This window comes from Triticum dicoccoides, chromosome 1A (genome assembly GCF_002162155.2).
Source record: "Triticum dicoccoides isolate Atlit2015 ecotype Zavitan chromosome 1A, WEW_v2.0, whole genome shotgun sequence".
Taxonomy (NCBI): Eukaryota; Viridiplantae; Streptophyta; class Magnoliopsida; order Poales; family Poaceae; genus Triticum; species Triticum dicoccoides.
In genome coordinates, this window is record NC_041380.1 from 27,984,780 (window position 1) to 28,000,625 (window position 15,846).

Here is a 15,846-nt window from a genome sequence, read left to right on the forward strand (position 1 = left end):
AAAAAATAAAAGAAAATAATGGAAATGTCAAAAAAATAAAAGAAAATAAGTTTCTCATGTGATATGTGGTCTAGTTGTTGGGAAAATTTGCAAATGTGAATTTTGACTTTATTTGCAAAATCTCTCTGAAATTTGTAAAAATGGGCATAACTTTTGCATACTAACTCGGATGAAAAAGTTTTTTATATGAAAAATCATCTACTCGAAAAGTTACATCCGAATTGAACCGGGGGAACCCCGTTAAACATTTGCAAAATCCTCAAAAACCTAATAGAAAAAAAGTTACGGGGCTTTTAAGATCTAGAGTGGAAAAAATTGAAAAATATTCAAACAGTGGGCAAACTGTGGTCAAACAATGGTCAAACTAATTATTCTAGAATATTAGTGTTACTAAATAATTATTTTATTTATTTCAATTTTGGTCAAATCTGGTCAAACTATGGTCAAACAATGGTCAAACTAATTATTCAAGAAATATTAGTGTTACTAAATAATTATTGTTTTTAAAACAATAGTTTCAAACTCAAACAGTGAAATGTGTCACTTCATGCTCAAGCAAAATTCCTGAAGGTTAATAGGATTGACATCTTACTATTGTCAGGAAAACAACAAGTGCAGACTCGGAAACGAAGGAGAATAGAACCTAAAAGTTAAGCGTGCTCGGGCTGGAGTAGTGAGAGGGATGGGTGACTGGTCGGGAAGTTAGATGATTTGGAATGAGTGATCCACACTTGAGCAGTTAAGAGAGGTGATTAGAGACTAAATCATCAAATAATTCAGAAAAAATAAAAATAAAAAAAACAAATTTTTTTCCAAAATTTTCAAAAAAAAATTCAAAAAAAAACATTTAGTACCGGTTGGTAACACCAACCGGTACTAAAGGTCCCCCGTACCAGGGCGCGAGCTCACGCCACATGGTGGCACTTTAGTGCCGGTTCGTGCCGAACCGGTACTAAAGGGGGGGCCTTTAGTGCCGAAACCTTAGTGCCGGTTCCATAACCGGCACTAAAGGCCCTTACAAACCGGTACTAATGGTCCGTTTTCTACTAGTGTTATAGGAGCATACCACATCACCTTGGCAGGAATCTTCTTCCTGGGGCGCTCGCCCTCGACATCACCAGGGTCATCACGGCTGATCTTATAGCGCAATGCACCACATACCGGGCAAGCGTTCAAATCCTCGTACTCACCGCGGTAGAGGATGCAATCATTAGGGCATGCATGTATCTTCTGCACCTCTAACCCTAGAGGGTAGACAACCTTCTTTGCTTCGTACGTACTCTTGGTCAATTCGTTTTCCTTTGGAAGCATATCCTTTATCATTACCAGCAACTTTCCAAATCCCTTGTCAGATACACCATTCTCTGCCTTCCATTGCAGCAATTCCAGTGTGGTGCCCAGCTTTTTCTTGTCACCTACGCAATTCGGGTACAACAATTTTTTGTGATCCTCTAACATGCGCTGCAACTTCTTCTTCTCCAAATCACTTGCGCAGTTTCTCTTTGCATCGGCAATGGCCCGACCTAGATCATCAACGGGCTCATTTGATGCCTCTTCTTCAGCTTCTTCCCGCATTGCCGGCTCAGCTTCTTCCCGCATTACCGGCTCAGCTTCTTCCCCCATTGTTGTATCATCGTATTCAGGGAACCCATGGCCAGGATAGCTGTCGTCGTCCTCTTCTTCTTCATTGTCTTCCATCATAACCCCTCTTTCTCCGTACTTGGTCCAAACATTATAGTGGGGCATGAAACCGGACTTAAACAGGTGGACGTGAATGGTTCTTGACGTAGAGTAATTGTGACCATTCTTACAGCCAGCACATGGACAAGGCATAAATCCATCCGCCGGCTTGTTTGCCTCAGCCGCAAGGAGAAAAGTATGCACGCCCTCAACGAACTGGGGAGAGCATCGGTCATCGTACATCCATTGCCGGCTCATCTTCATTACACAACACCGAATAGACCAAATTAATACAAGTTCATACAACACTTAAATGCAACAAACAAATAGCTCTCTAGCTAAAGCATTTAAATGCAACAACAAATGCGATCAAGATCGCAACTAAGGTAACAATGGATCCAACAGCATAATGATACCAAGCCTCACTATCGATGGCATATTTTCTAATCTTTCTAATCTTCAAGCGCATTTTCTCCATCTTGATCTTGTGATCGTCGACGACATCGGCAACATGCAACTCCAATTCCATCTTCTCCCCCTCAGTTCTTTTCAATTTTTCTTTCAAGTACTCATTTTCTCTTTCAACTAAATTTAACCTCTCGACAATAGGGTCGGTTGGAATTTCCGGTTCACATACCTCCTAGAAAAAATTGCATATAAATCAAATACTAGCACATATATATATCCTCCCAAATTACTAAACTCACAAATTAATCACTATATAAAGTATTGCAAGAGCTAATCTAGCAATGAGAGATGAAAGGACAAAGTTGCTAACCTTTGTGATCATTTGAATGGATGTGGGCCTTCAAATCTTGACAAATTTTGGGCAAAATGTGTGATGAGCCCGAGAGGAAGAGGGGAAGAATAGAGAGAGGAGAGGGGAAAGGGGAAGAACAGAGCATGCTCGGGTGGACGAAGGGTTTATGCAGGACGACCTTTAGTACCGGTTCGTGCCAAGAACCGGTACTAAAGGGGCTGGAGGGGCCCCAGTCTGACAACATCCTGCCACCACTCTCATTAGTACCGGTTCGTGGGACGAACCGGTGCTAAAGGTTCGCCATGAACCGGTACTAATGAAAGCGACCCGGCTAGCCGTTGGAACCGGCACTAATGCATACATTAGTGTCGGCTCAAATACAAACTGGCACTAATGTGCTTCACGTTTGACCCTTTTTCTACTAGTACAAAACAGTAGATAATATAGCATGGAGCAATCAAAAATTATAGATACGTTGGAGACGTATCAACCTCATACGCTTCATCTTTTTAATATCTTTCGTGAGTATGATGGAAAGGAAAATTGTGCCAAAGTGTTAGAAGAAGAATGCATTAAAATGTTTGGCACTAAATCTTTGAATGATTAGCATCATTGCAATGTTGCTAGTATGAACTCCTTGAATATCCATAGTACTAATTTAATGATGATTGCACTAGTTATGATGAAAATGTCTCCTATAAACATGTCAATTTTTGTGGAGTGCATTGGGTTTGCAAGTACATACCAAATAGGGAAGATAGATATTGCAAGAGGCATAAGCATTAGAAACTAAATGGTTGCAATAAAGGCTAGATGTTTGTGCTGAAAGATTCAATACCTATCGCCATCCTTGTGAACTTTGCAATGAACATGGTCATTTAAAGCTCCAATGCTATTAGTTTCATGATCAAGTCGTGTCCAAAAATTGTGATAACTTGATTACCCTTGAGCATCATAAAGAGCTTAGTCTTCTTTTGGGTTATGAAGAACATATAACTGAGGGTATTCCAAAATTTAATCTCGATAAATTTCTTGATTTTGATCTAGAGGAAATTTATATGTATTGTGTGGTAAATTGTATTGAAAATCCTTATATTGCCAATTACATAAAGAAAAGAAAACAAATAGAAGATGAAGAGAATACTAATGAAAGGGAAGAGACTTCCCAATATCCTCCTATTATTTCTTATGATGAATCAGGTAACGAGGAGGAGCCTTCTATTCAAGCAATCTCATTAATAAGGAGCTCCAAAAAGAGGATTGAACCCACACATGATGTGGTGAAGAAGAAGAAAAGAAAAAGGAAGAGAGGTAAAAAGATATCTCTCCCAAATAATGTTGCTTCTATTATTGTTGTTCCTCATGAAAATATAATTGTGGAAGATGATGCACTTGATGATGATCTCGTTATGCCTATTGCTTGTTGTGATGATTATGATTGGGAAGATAATGATACTTCTTATGATCTTGAAAATCTTTTTGGCACTTGCTTGGAAGAATATGATAATTGCTATACTATTGGTGCTATCCATACTATTGATGATGAAAGTGATTATGCTTATGATATGAAAAGGCCCAAGCTTGGGGATGCTATGTTTGATGAAGATGATGTTTTTGAGAATATATTTGCTGCAATTAATTTTTGTCCCAAGCTTGGGGAAGCTATGTTTAATGAAGATGATACATTTAGTCTCCCAAGTTTTGATATGCAAATTTATAATGATGATAGCATGCCTCCTACTTATGATGATTATATTGATGAAAGTGGGTTTGGAAGAGTGTCAACTTTAGGAAATAATGATCCCACTATTTTGGAGGTTGTTGAATCTTATTAGGATAATTATGAAATTGGATTTGGAGAGGTCATGACTTTATTTAGTAATGATTCCACTATCTTGGAAGAGGTTTCAATCGATTATGATGAGAACAAAGTTGCTACTTATGATAATTATTGTGATGATACATATGCTATAAAAGTAGAGATGTTTATATTTATAAAACTTGTCATGATTATGATTACCCTTTTTCTGAACATTACTCTTTTAATGTGGAAACAATTTATAGTATTCAAGTCTCTTATGATACTCCCACTATCCCGAATGAGAAGAATTTTGCTTATGTGGAGAGTAGTAAATTTTCTATGCTCGTAGATCATGAAAAGAATGCTTTATGTGATATTTATATTGTTGAATTCATTCATGATGCTACTGAAAATAATTATGAGGGAGGAACATATGCTTGTATGAATTGCAATAATATCAAGTTTCCTCTCTATGTGCTTAAAGTTTTGAAATTATGCTTGTTTTACCTTCCTATGCAAGTTGATTCTTGTTCCCATAATTTGTTACTCACAAAATCCCTATGCATAGGAAGTGGGTTAGACTTAAATGTGATAGTCATATTCTTCATGATGCTCGCTTTATGTTTCAATTCTTATCTTTTATGTGAGTATCATTAAAATCATCATGCCTAGCTAGGGGCGTTAAATGATAGCGCTTGTTGGGAGGCAACCCAATTTTATTTTTGTTCCTTGCTTTTTGTTCCCGTTTAGTAATAAATAATTCATCTAGACTCTGTTTAGATGTGGTTTTATGTTTTAATTAGTGTTTGTTCCAAGTAGAAGGGAAGACTTGGGGAAAGTCTTTGCGATCTTGCTGTAAAAAAACAGAAACTTTAGCGCTCACGAGAATTGCTGCCATTTTTTACTGGAGAGTGAAATTTAGTTAATTATTTTTGAAGATGATTAATAGCCAAATTACTCAGGTCCACCAATTTATTTGAGAATTTTATGAGTTCCATAAGTATACGTTTGATACAGATTACTACAGACTGTTCTGTTTTTGACAGATTCTGTTTTTATCATGTTGTTTGCTTATTTTGATGAATCTATGAGTAGTATCGCAGGGTATGAACCATATAGAAGTTGGAATACAGTAGATATTATACCAATATGAATTTATAATGAGTTAATTACAGTACCTTATGACGGTGATTTGCTTTCTTATACTAACGGAGCTTATGAGTTTTCTGTTAAGTTTTGTGTTGTGAAGTTTTCAAGTTTTGGGTAAAGATTCGATGGACTATGGAATAAGGAGTGGCAAGAGACTAAGCTTGGGATTCCCAAGGCACCCCAAGGTAATATTCAAGGAAAACCAAAAGCCTAAGCTTGGGGATTCCCCGGAAGGCATCCCCTCTTTCGTCTTCGTTCATCGGTAACTTTACTTGGAGCTATATTTTTATTCACCACATGATATGTGTTTTGCTTGGAGCGTCATTTTATTTTATTTAGTTTTGCTTGCTGTTTGAATAAAATACCAAGATCTGAAATTATTAAATGTTATAGAGTCTTCACATAGTTGCATAATTATTCAACTACTCATTGATCTTCACTTATATCTTTCGGAGTAGTTTGTTGTTGCTCTAGTGCTTCACTTATATCTTTTTAGAGCACGGTGGTGGTTTTATTTTATAGAAATAGATGAACTCTCGTGCTTCACATATATTATTTTGAGAGTCTTTAGAACAGCATGGCAATTTGCTTTGGTTATGAAACTAGTCCTAATATGATGGGCATCCAAGATGGGTACAAGATATGTGAAGACATTCCTTCAGTTTGCTGCAGCGTCTCAGGCAAATACCGCTTCGCTGGATCCAAAGGTCCACAGGGCTCCATGAGTTACTCTTGTTGCTGACCGTCCGTCTTACTTTACGGTTGGGTAAAACTGGTGTACCTATAAGATGGTCGGGTTGTGGCCTAGCTTGGCATTGTTGCATCCTCCATATACGTACATGGCTTTGCCGATAGAAAATATACAACCCGATCTGGGTGTCCTTCCTTGATTTGCTTCGATCCCACCTATAGAAATCGAATTGAGATCGACTTGGAACCCACTTGTTACGATTCAAGAGGGTTGTTTCCTCTGTTTTTACGCTACTCTCCTGAACGCCCATTTATGCACTTTTCCTTAAGTTGTACATCCTGTAGTTTTGCACAAGTGATACTTCCGTGATCCTATATGGTTTCCAATTCCTGAGTTTTTCGTCTCTGTTCAAAAAACAGATGTTTAGTTTGGCGGCAGCTGTTCAGCTCCGTGCCTTGCAGCAATGCCCGCTGATTTGCTGCGTTTGCTGGCTAATGATCTTTCTGCCTTCAGCTTGGATACTAGAGTTTGGTTAGGCTTTTACCACTTTATCATGGAGAAATTGTTGTGCTAATTAGGATCTGATTGCAGTATGCTTGGCATCCTGATGTGCATTTTGTTGGCTGTGATGGTAGAACTCTTTTTTTGTTGTTGTAAAACATGGTAAAAGTCTGTTAACCCTGGTCTTCCTTAAATCTGGTTAATAAAAAGTTATCTGAAGTCTACAAGATCTGATCGTGTCATGCTCCACACTGATTTTCTTTCATAGGCTTTATGTATTGATCATTTGATCTCCTGAATTAACGAGCTGTTTGATATAGTTTATTCAAACTTGAGTGATGCCTTGCAAGATTATGTCCTAGTGAGCATAACACATAACCAAGTCGTGGTTGGCAGGAGGGGACCTGTTGTGAACCACTCGGTGTTAGATGATCTAGAAACTACTGTTTTCATTCCTATTTACATGTGTATTTGCTTGATTCTTCTGTTGACAGATCAAACTCTACAAGTAAATTGCTCAAAACCATCCAGTTGGTGGCCGTGCAGAATGTGATACGAATCACAATGCTGATGGTGAAGAAGATCTTGCTAGAGATCAGGAGTGCACAGAACTAGAAGACGTCCTCCTTGATCACACTGCTCCAGATCAAATGGATTTATCACAACCAGGAAGAATTGTTCATGAAAACTAACTGCCTGAAAAACATGAGGATGGATTCACGGTATATGATGGGGATTACTTGATTACACATGAATCAAGTAGTTATATGCTGAGATTAGCCTCAACACTTCCGGCAGAGACAGAGTTAGTGAATGAGACATTAAATGCTGATAATGCATTTTCCTATTTACATGTGTATTTGCTTGGTGGAAACTATGGACACTACCGGAATCACCCCCTATGCCGACGGCATAGCCCTAAGTCCCGTTGGGACAGACCTATGCCGAAGGCCCCCGTCGGCATAGGACCGTCGGCAACATATACGTCGGCACAACCAGGGAGGCCATCGGCATAGAAAAGCCATCGGCATATATCCGACGCCGACGGGGGCCGTACATCTATGCCGACGGCCCCGGCCGTCGGCAACGATCGTGCCTAACGGCGGTCGCCGTCAAGTTTGCCCAACGACAGGTCGCCACATGGCACCCCTATGCCGACGGCTTAGTCAAAAACTATGCCGACGGCGAGGCCGTCGGCATAGGTTTGCCACGTGGCGACCAGGCGCTGCTTGTGGACCAGGGCTATGCCGACGGCTAGGCCGTCGGCCTAGTTTCAAACTAAGCCGACGGCCTAGCCGTCGGCATACTCCTTCATACAGAGCTCCCAGTAGCTGACACATGGGACCTATGCCGACGGCCTAGCCGTCGTCATAGGTGCCACGTGTCAGCTACTTGGAGCTCACGCCAGCCCTATGCCGACGGCATAGCCGTCAGCATAGTTTGCTTTTGATTTTTTTTCATTTTTCTGTTTGTTTTCAAATCAATTCAGTTCAAATAACAGAACATATCAGCAGATATATATGATGGAATAGACATATAGAACACAACGAACATAAGCATAAGCATCATCACAACAATAATTGCATAAGCATCATCACACACAAGTCTCTAAATGATCATCATCACAACCAACATAAGCATATAGAAAGGCACACAAGTCATCTAAATGATCATCACCACACACAAGTCATGTCAAGCATCATCACCACACACAAGGCTTAAGCGCCAGGACGTCGAGCACCACGGAGGTCGTCACCGCCAAGACCGCCGAAGCCCAGGTCGTCACCGCCAAGACCGCTGAAGCCCAGGTCGTCCGTGCTAGCGGCGGCGCTACCGCCAAGACCGCCTCCACCTCCGCCTCGGCCTCCATGGATCGGAGTGGTCGGGCTCCGTGTCTCCGGAGTGCTACGAAGACCACCGCCAACGGTAGATCCACATGTTCCCTGGATGTTGAAAAGACATATTAACGGGATATATGACTATGTTGAAAGGCATGACATGCTTTGGGTGAATAGATTGGGAATGAACTAACCGGCGAGGGGCCAACGTTCTGTGCCACAAACTCCTCAAAGGTCAGCAGCACCTGTTGTGTTGGAGGGCATTGTGCTGGAGGGAACTGAGGACACCTACCGGCCGCCATTTCCTGAAAAGCCTGCTGCATCTGGCTATCCCTCTGCACTTGGTGTTCATAAAGCCTCTGATGCCACGCCATGGTCTCCTGGCGTGTGTACTCCAGGTAGGCCTATGGTATAACATGATGGAACTCATAAAACTACTAAATGCAGAAAATATAGTGAGCAATGAAGATAAGAGGGAAAATACTAACAGATTGTTGCTCCGACGAAGCTGTGTGTAGGAGATAGTAGGAGTGATCACAGCATCGAGAACCGCCTCCCGACCATGCTCCTTGGGCCCCATGCTCACCACTGCCCTCTCGTCTAGAGCCGCCGCAATGGGGTCAGGTGTGCCAGGATGTAACTTCAGATACGCTGCGGAGTAGGCCTTCTTCCTCCCCGCGGTCTTCTCGCCGTAGTACTTGGGCTCGCCAGGCTTGGAGTCCTTCCGCGTATGGGCGATCTCCCACGCCTGCATGTCTGAGAGCGGCCGCTTCAGTTTCTCCTCCTGCACCACCAAACAGAGGTTAGTCATACATAAGAAAGTGATGGTAAATAGAAGAAGAAGAATGTTTAATGGGGTTAGTCATACATTAACTGCCTTGTGGAGATAGTGGTTTCGGTTTCCCTAAGCATGTACTCCCTCCGTCCCTCGGTTAGCCTTATTTTTGGTTCTCATAGCCGCCCAGGCTCCAGCCTCATCACACCAAAGATCCACCAATGCCGCCCAGGACTCATCTTTTCCATAACACCAATTTGGACACACCTACATAATAAAAGCATAATGGCATGTAGGTGTGTCCAAATTGGTGTTATGGAAGCATAAAGCATAAAGCATAATGTACCATAAGGTAATGAAAGCATAATATATGAAAGCATACTGAAAAATCTTTTATACTTACTGCCAAGAACTCGGGCCTCTCCAAGGTAATGCCCATCCTCCGTGCTTCTTCCTTGGTTATCTTGACACCAAGAACGTCGTGGTAGTATGTGGAGATGGCCACATAGCGCACCTCGTACTGCATCTGGCAGGCCTTCTTCTTGCATTGGTGCAGCACGATCTGGTCCGCTCTAGCCCTGTGCTTCGGAAGAACTCGATAGAATTTCTACAATCATGAAAGAAACAAAAGAATGGAAGAAGCCATGAGTTAAATCATTCATGAAACTAGAATGGACTTGTGCTTGTGAAGAGAACTCACCCAGAAATTAGTGATCACGGCCTTGGCATGGGTCTCATGGTCCGCGTGGCGGGCCGCTTCCCAGTGGTCCCAACTCGTGGCCAAAACCCGACGGTCCGGCTGCCTGACTGGATCTGGATAGTACAACCCTGGCCAGTATAACTTTAGCAAGACGGTGATGAGGCCGTTAGGAATACGGACCCCTCTAGAATATATCCAGTTGCTGCAAAAGAATGAACTATTAGCATGTGACAAGCAAAATAAATAACAACCGGAATAAGCATGTGACAAGCAAAATAATGAAATTATTACAAAGTGGCACTTACTCTTTTCCCGTGGGCTCAATGAGCCACTTCTGCTCCTTAGTAGTAGGAACCTGCTTTGGTACCTTTGCGTTACCACGCAGCCACCCCTTGTTGTCAACCCCCTTCCCGTCACCACCATCATCCCCGCCATCCTCCTCCTCCTCGCCTGCCTCCCCCTCCCCAACCTCCTCCTCCTCCTCCTCGCCTGCCTCCTCCTCGACCTCCTCCTCCTCCTCCTCCTCCTCCTCGTCCTCCTCCTCCATAGAGTGTACCTCACTAGAGGAGGGTACCTCACTAGAGGAGGGCCTCGAAGACAACACCCCTAAGTCGGTGAGGATGCGCTCTTTCTGGCCGCGACCCCCTGTAGTGGCTCTCCCCCCACCACCTCGCCCTCTAAAGGCTCTCCCCTCACCCCCTCCTCCTCTAGGGGCACCTCTCCCTCGACCTCCCTGTGAGGAGTCATCGTCAAGTAGCCGAGGGGGAGGATTACGTGCTCGACCACTCCGACTAGACAGGCCAACGACCTTGCATAGGAAACCCACACCGTCGGCCTTCCCCTTGCCCATGTTCCACAAACCTGCATTGAAAACAGAATAAGCAATTAGTAAATTAATGAAATGAAGGAAAAGGCATGATAATAAGCACATTAATAAAAATGCATAAAAAGGCATATTCCTAAACTATAGAAAAGAATACTTGAAACGTACATCTGCTAGAACCCATATGAATCATCACTGTTGTAACCTCTTTCTTGGTCCGTCTCATCATCACTATCAATCATATCATCTTCATTGTTCGACAGAGGTGGAGGCTCTTCCTTGTCAGCAGCGTCTTCTTTTAACTTTTCTAGCATAAGTATGTCATTTTCATTGACAATGGTCTCACCATGATTCCATGCATCATCGATGTTTGGATCCACATCATCATCACCCAATGGTCTAGCATCATTGTTTCTAACCACATCATCATCATCATCATCAGGTTGCTCTTGATAGAACACTCCCTCGTATGTCATGGGGTTAATGTTGTAGTAATCGTCTTCATTCGGGTCTAGTAGCTTACCATGTGGCGACACCTTGAACACAACTTCCCAACCCTTTAGATACACTTTCTAGCATGGGTAAGGCAGATAATATACTTGTGTAGCTTGGGTAGCCGCAATGAAGAGATCGGCTCCGGCATAGACGGTTCATGGTTTAACTTCGACCAAACCAATGGAAGGCATATGTTTTACCCCCTCCCACGGATCGAACCATCGGCATTTGAACACAGGCAGACTTAGGGTCTCACGCCCCTGGAGGAATTTAACCTCGTATATATTTTGTACCCTTCCGTAGTAGTCTACTGAATTTTGACCGGGGGTGTACACTCCGGTATTTATAGTTTTGGGATCAGGCCGGCTGTTTTGGTGCTCCTCTGTATGGAAGCGATACCCATTCACATCATACTTTTTACATGTCATGACGGCAGGGTCAAAACCCATGGAAACCCATCTCAATTCATCATCCATAGATATGTTTGGATCTTTTCCCTACAAGTATAATGGAAATTGTTGTGTGCATTAGTTCGGTTAACTAATAATGTTGAACTAGGTACTTAATAGGGGAGTGTGGAAAATTACTTTCTCCATGAACCAAGCAACAAAATTTTTACGTCCAGGGTTTCCATGACGGAGAAGAGTAAGTGCCTCCGCCTCAGTAGGAGGATTTACTCCCGTCCATTCCTCTTGAGCGAAATCACTAAAAAAGGAAAAGCGGTGTTAGACCGGGACTAAGTGAACATGGAACATGATGATGTGGAAGACATAAAGGAATGGTGTAGTGGTATTACCTCATCCACACTTCCTCAACTTTCTTGATGTTGTGCAAGATATAGAACATGAGGTCCTCCCACTCTTGTCGTGGCATGTTATAAGATTTCGAGGCCCCAGCCCTCCCACCTTGCGTGTTGAATAGATCAAGCCTGGATTGATACTTGGGCTCTTCTATGTATCGAGGCACCTTGTTATGTAGATGGGGAACGTGGTCTGGATAGTATGATGTCCTGAGGTCTGACACCTCCTCTAGGATAACTGCCTCAGCTGTGGAAGCTTCAATCTTAGCTTTGTTTCCACATTTCCGTTGAAGATGCTTGTTCTGCCTCTCAGGGCCGTACTGCCAGTGATTTTGCACAGGCCCCCCCAGCAATACCTCGTTCACGAGGTGCAGAATGAGATGTGTCATCGGAGTAAAGAAGCCTGGCGGAAAGATCTTCTCTAGCTTGACTATCAACTCCGGTGCCTTCTTATGCAATTTTTCAATCACCTCTTTACTTACTTCTTTAGCACAGAGCGTGCAGAAGAAATGGCTAAGCTCGGCAAGCACTCGCCAGACATGCTCGGGGACATAGCCTCGAACCATCACCGGCATTATCCGCTCAATCCATACATGGTAGTCATGACTCTTCAGGCCGGTCACTTTGCCCATTGAAAGATTGACTCCCTTACTTATATTCGATGCATAACCATCGGTGAACTTCAAAATTTGTTTCAGCCAGATAAGTACTTCTTTTTTTTCTGGCGGTTTAAGGACAAAGTTAGCATTTGGCTTGAACCAATTTTTTCGACCACCTGTGGGAGGCTTCATGTTCAGGCATGGTCTATCACAAATTCTCTGTTGATCGGCTCTAGCTTTAACGTTATCCTTCGTCTTATCAGGAATGTTGAGGATCGTGTGGAAAAGGGACTCTGCCACATTCTTTTCGGTGTGCATCACATCAATATTGTAAGGAAGTTTAAGGTCCTTGAAATAGGGAAGCTACGAGAAGGGGGTAATGTGAGTCCAGTTGTGCGTCCCACCATATCCCTCGAAGCCTTTGGCTTTGGCTTTGGCTTTGCCTTTTAGCTGAGCAAGAACATCTGCCCCCGAAAATGTTGGAATCTCGGTTACTTCATGAACAACCCGGCCTTTCGTGAAGTTCTTCTTGTCTTCCCTGTCTGGATGGTCTGGAGGGAGGAACTGTCGATGCAGGTCAAAGGCAACATACTTGCCACCCTTACTCAGCAAAATCATTCGCAGAGCCTGCATGCACACTGGGCATGGCATCTTCCCACTTGTACACCATCCGCAGAATAGAGCATAGTCGGGAAAGTCATGCATGCAATAGTGCAACCAAACTTTCATCAAGAAATTTCTCTGTAGATCCCGATCGTATGTCAACCTCGGAAAGTACCAAGAATGGTGCAAAGCATCCACAAGCGGCTGCATAAACACACCCAATTGCTTCCCCGTGTATTCAGGCCCCGGAATGATGAGCGACAAGAACATGGTCTTCCGTTGCATTAGGGCACCGGGAGGAAGATTGAGAGGAATTACAAACACAGGCCAGCAGCTGTATGGATTGGACGACATACCATATGGATTCAACCCATCACCTGATATGGCTATTCTGACATTCCCAGCCTCGGCTGCTTCCTCGGGGTATTCTTCATCGAACGACTTCCATGCTTCCCCTCCCGATGGATGTACGATTTTTTTTGGATTGTACCTTATACCTTCCTTGTGCCACTTCATCATTTTGGCAGACTCCTTCGTGATGAAAAGGCGCTGCAGTCTTTTTATAAAATCAAGATACCGAAGAACCTTAACGGGGATGGTTAGCTGCTTTTTCTCACCATCCTCACCGACCACCTCAATGTACCGAGACGAACCGCACTTCCTACAGTACTTGTCATCCGCATACTCGTGCCTAAACAAAAGGCAATTCTTCGGGCAAACATCTATTTTCTCATAATCCATAGAGAGTGCCTTCATGATTTTCTTTGTATCGTACATGCTTTTCGGCAGTTCATGACCCTCAGGGAGGCTGTTAGCCCATGCTCCCAGGAATGCTTCGAAGCATTTCTGGCTACAGCCGTACTCATCCTTGACTTCAATCAGTTGCGAGATGGCATCCATCTGAGATATTTTCGCACCCGCATAAAGAGGTATCTTCGACGAGGCCAAGACCTCCAAGAAGGCCTTTGCGGTTGCCTCCGGATCCTCCGGTTCATTCTCTGAAGGTGTCGCATTTGCCGTTTCTGCAACAATGACACCATCTAGCATGTCCCTGACCCCGTCATCCTCATATCCATCAATGCGTTGTCGCATCACCTCCTCTCTACAACGGTCCTGCTCGACTATGTTTATCGGCGGCATGTCAAAGTTTGGCATATATCTGTGCGTGCGAAGGTGCTCACTCATGTCCGACTGATTTCTACGGTGATGTCTGGCACATCTCGCACAGGGGCATTGTGGGATAATTCTCATTGGACGACGGAATATCTCCTTCAAATAAACATCGGTTTTCGCGATCCACTTTGATGTCACTCGATTCCGACGGATAAAACCACTGTACATCCACTAATTATCTGCCATCCTCTGCTTTTTTGCAAGCCACACAACATCATTAAGGATTCACTTAAATTAATCACATCAAATTTTCAGTTTCTACCGTGTTGAATCCACCTACATCTCTAATAGGTAAAGATGGGTCCTAATCCCACCCGAGGATGTGTAGATTGAGTACGTTCTCCATTCTACCCCGTTCCGAGACAAAATTTCGGCAGCACCTCCCCGCTGTTCTCCAGATACACGTCTCGGCAAATAGCCGAGAGAATGTGCTCCGGAGAACAATGGGGAGGCGCCGCCAAAATCCTGTCTCGGAACGGGGTAGAACATGGAGAACATACCCAATCTACACATCCTCGGGCTGTCCGTGGAAAACGCTGGACAATCTGAAAGAGCTGCGGTGATAAATATGCAATTGAATGCATATTTATCGATGCAACCCTTTCGGACGGGAGACGCCTAGGTTACGCCAGTTGACTTGAGAATGAACTCTAGTGATATGAAAAAAATGTAGGAGATGGACTTGTAGCTCACCCTCGGCTGTAGAGGAAGTAGTCGAACAATAGAGGGATGCTCGAGGGGGGGGGGGACCAACACGTCGTACAATGGTCACTCCGATGAAATGCGACACCACAAAGCCTGCAAAATCCATCGCGACAAAAAATTTAGAACATCACAACTCATAGAGCATATTTAAAACATTTAAACATGCATTCATTTAATTTTGCATCATGTAGAGAAAAAACTATAACCATCATCATCTATTCGTCACATATTCATCATCATCATCTATTCGTCATCATCATTGATTCACTCATCGCACCAATTTTTTTTGCAGGATATGCAATATATAGCATCTCATCGAACCGCATATATAGCATATCATCTATCCATCTATATATCATGATGTAATATCCATTCATCTATCCATCTATATATCAACAACAATTTTATTTCTCAACTAACCCATCAACAACATTTTTATATCTTATAATCCATCTATCTAACTATTTATATACCTAACTAATATATCCATCTAAACCCTAAACTAGCTAAACCCTAAACTAACTAACTAATCTATCCGGTGGCAGCAGCAAGCACAGCAAGCAGCAACCAGCGGCAGCGGCAGCAAGCAGCATGCAGCAGCGCAAGCAGCAAGAAGCAAGAGGGGGCCTCACCGGCGAGGCGGAGGCGGGGCGGAGCAGGGCGGGGCGGAGAAGGGCGACGACAGGCGGGGCAGTGGCGTCGGGGACGGGGCGGCCGAGGATGGGGACGGGCCGGCCCGGCGGCGACAGCAGAT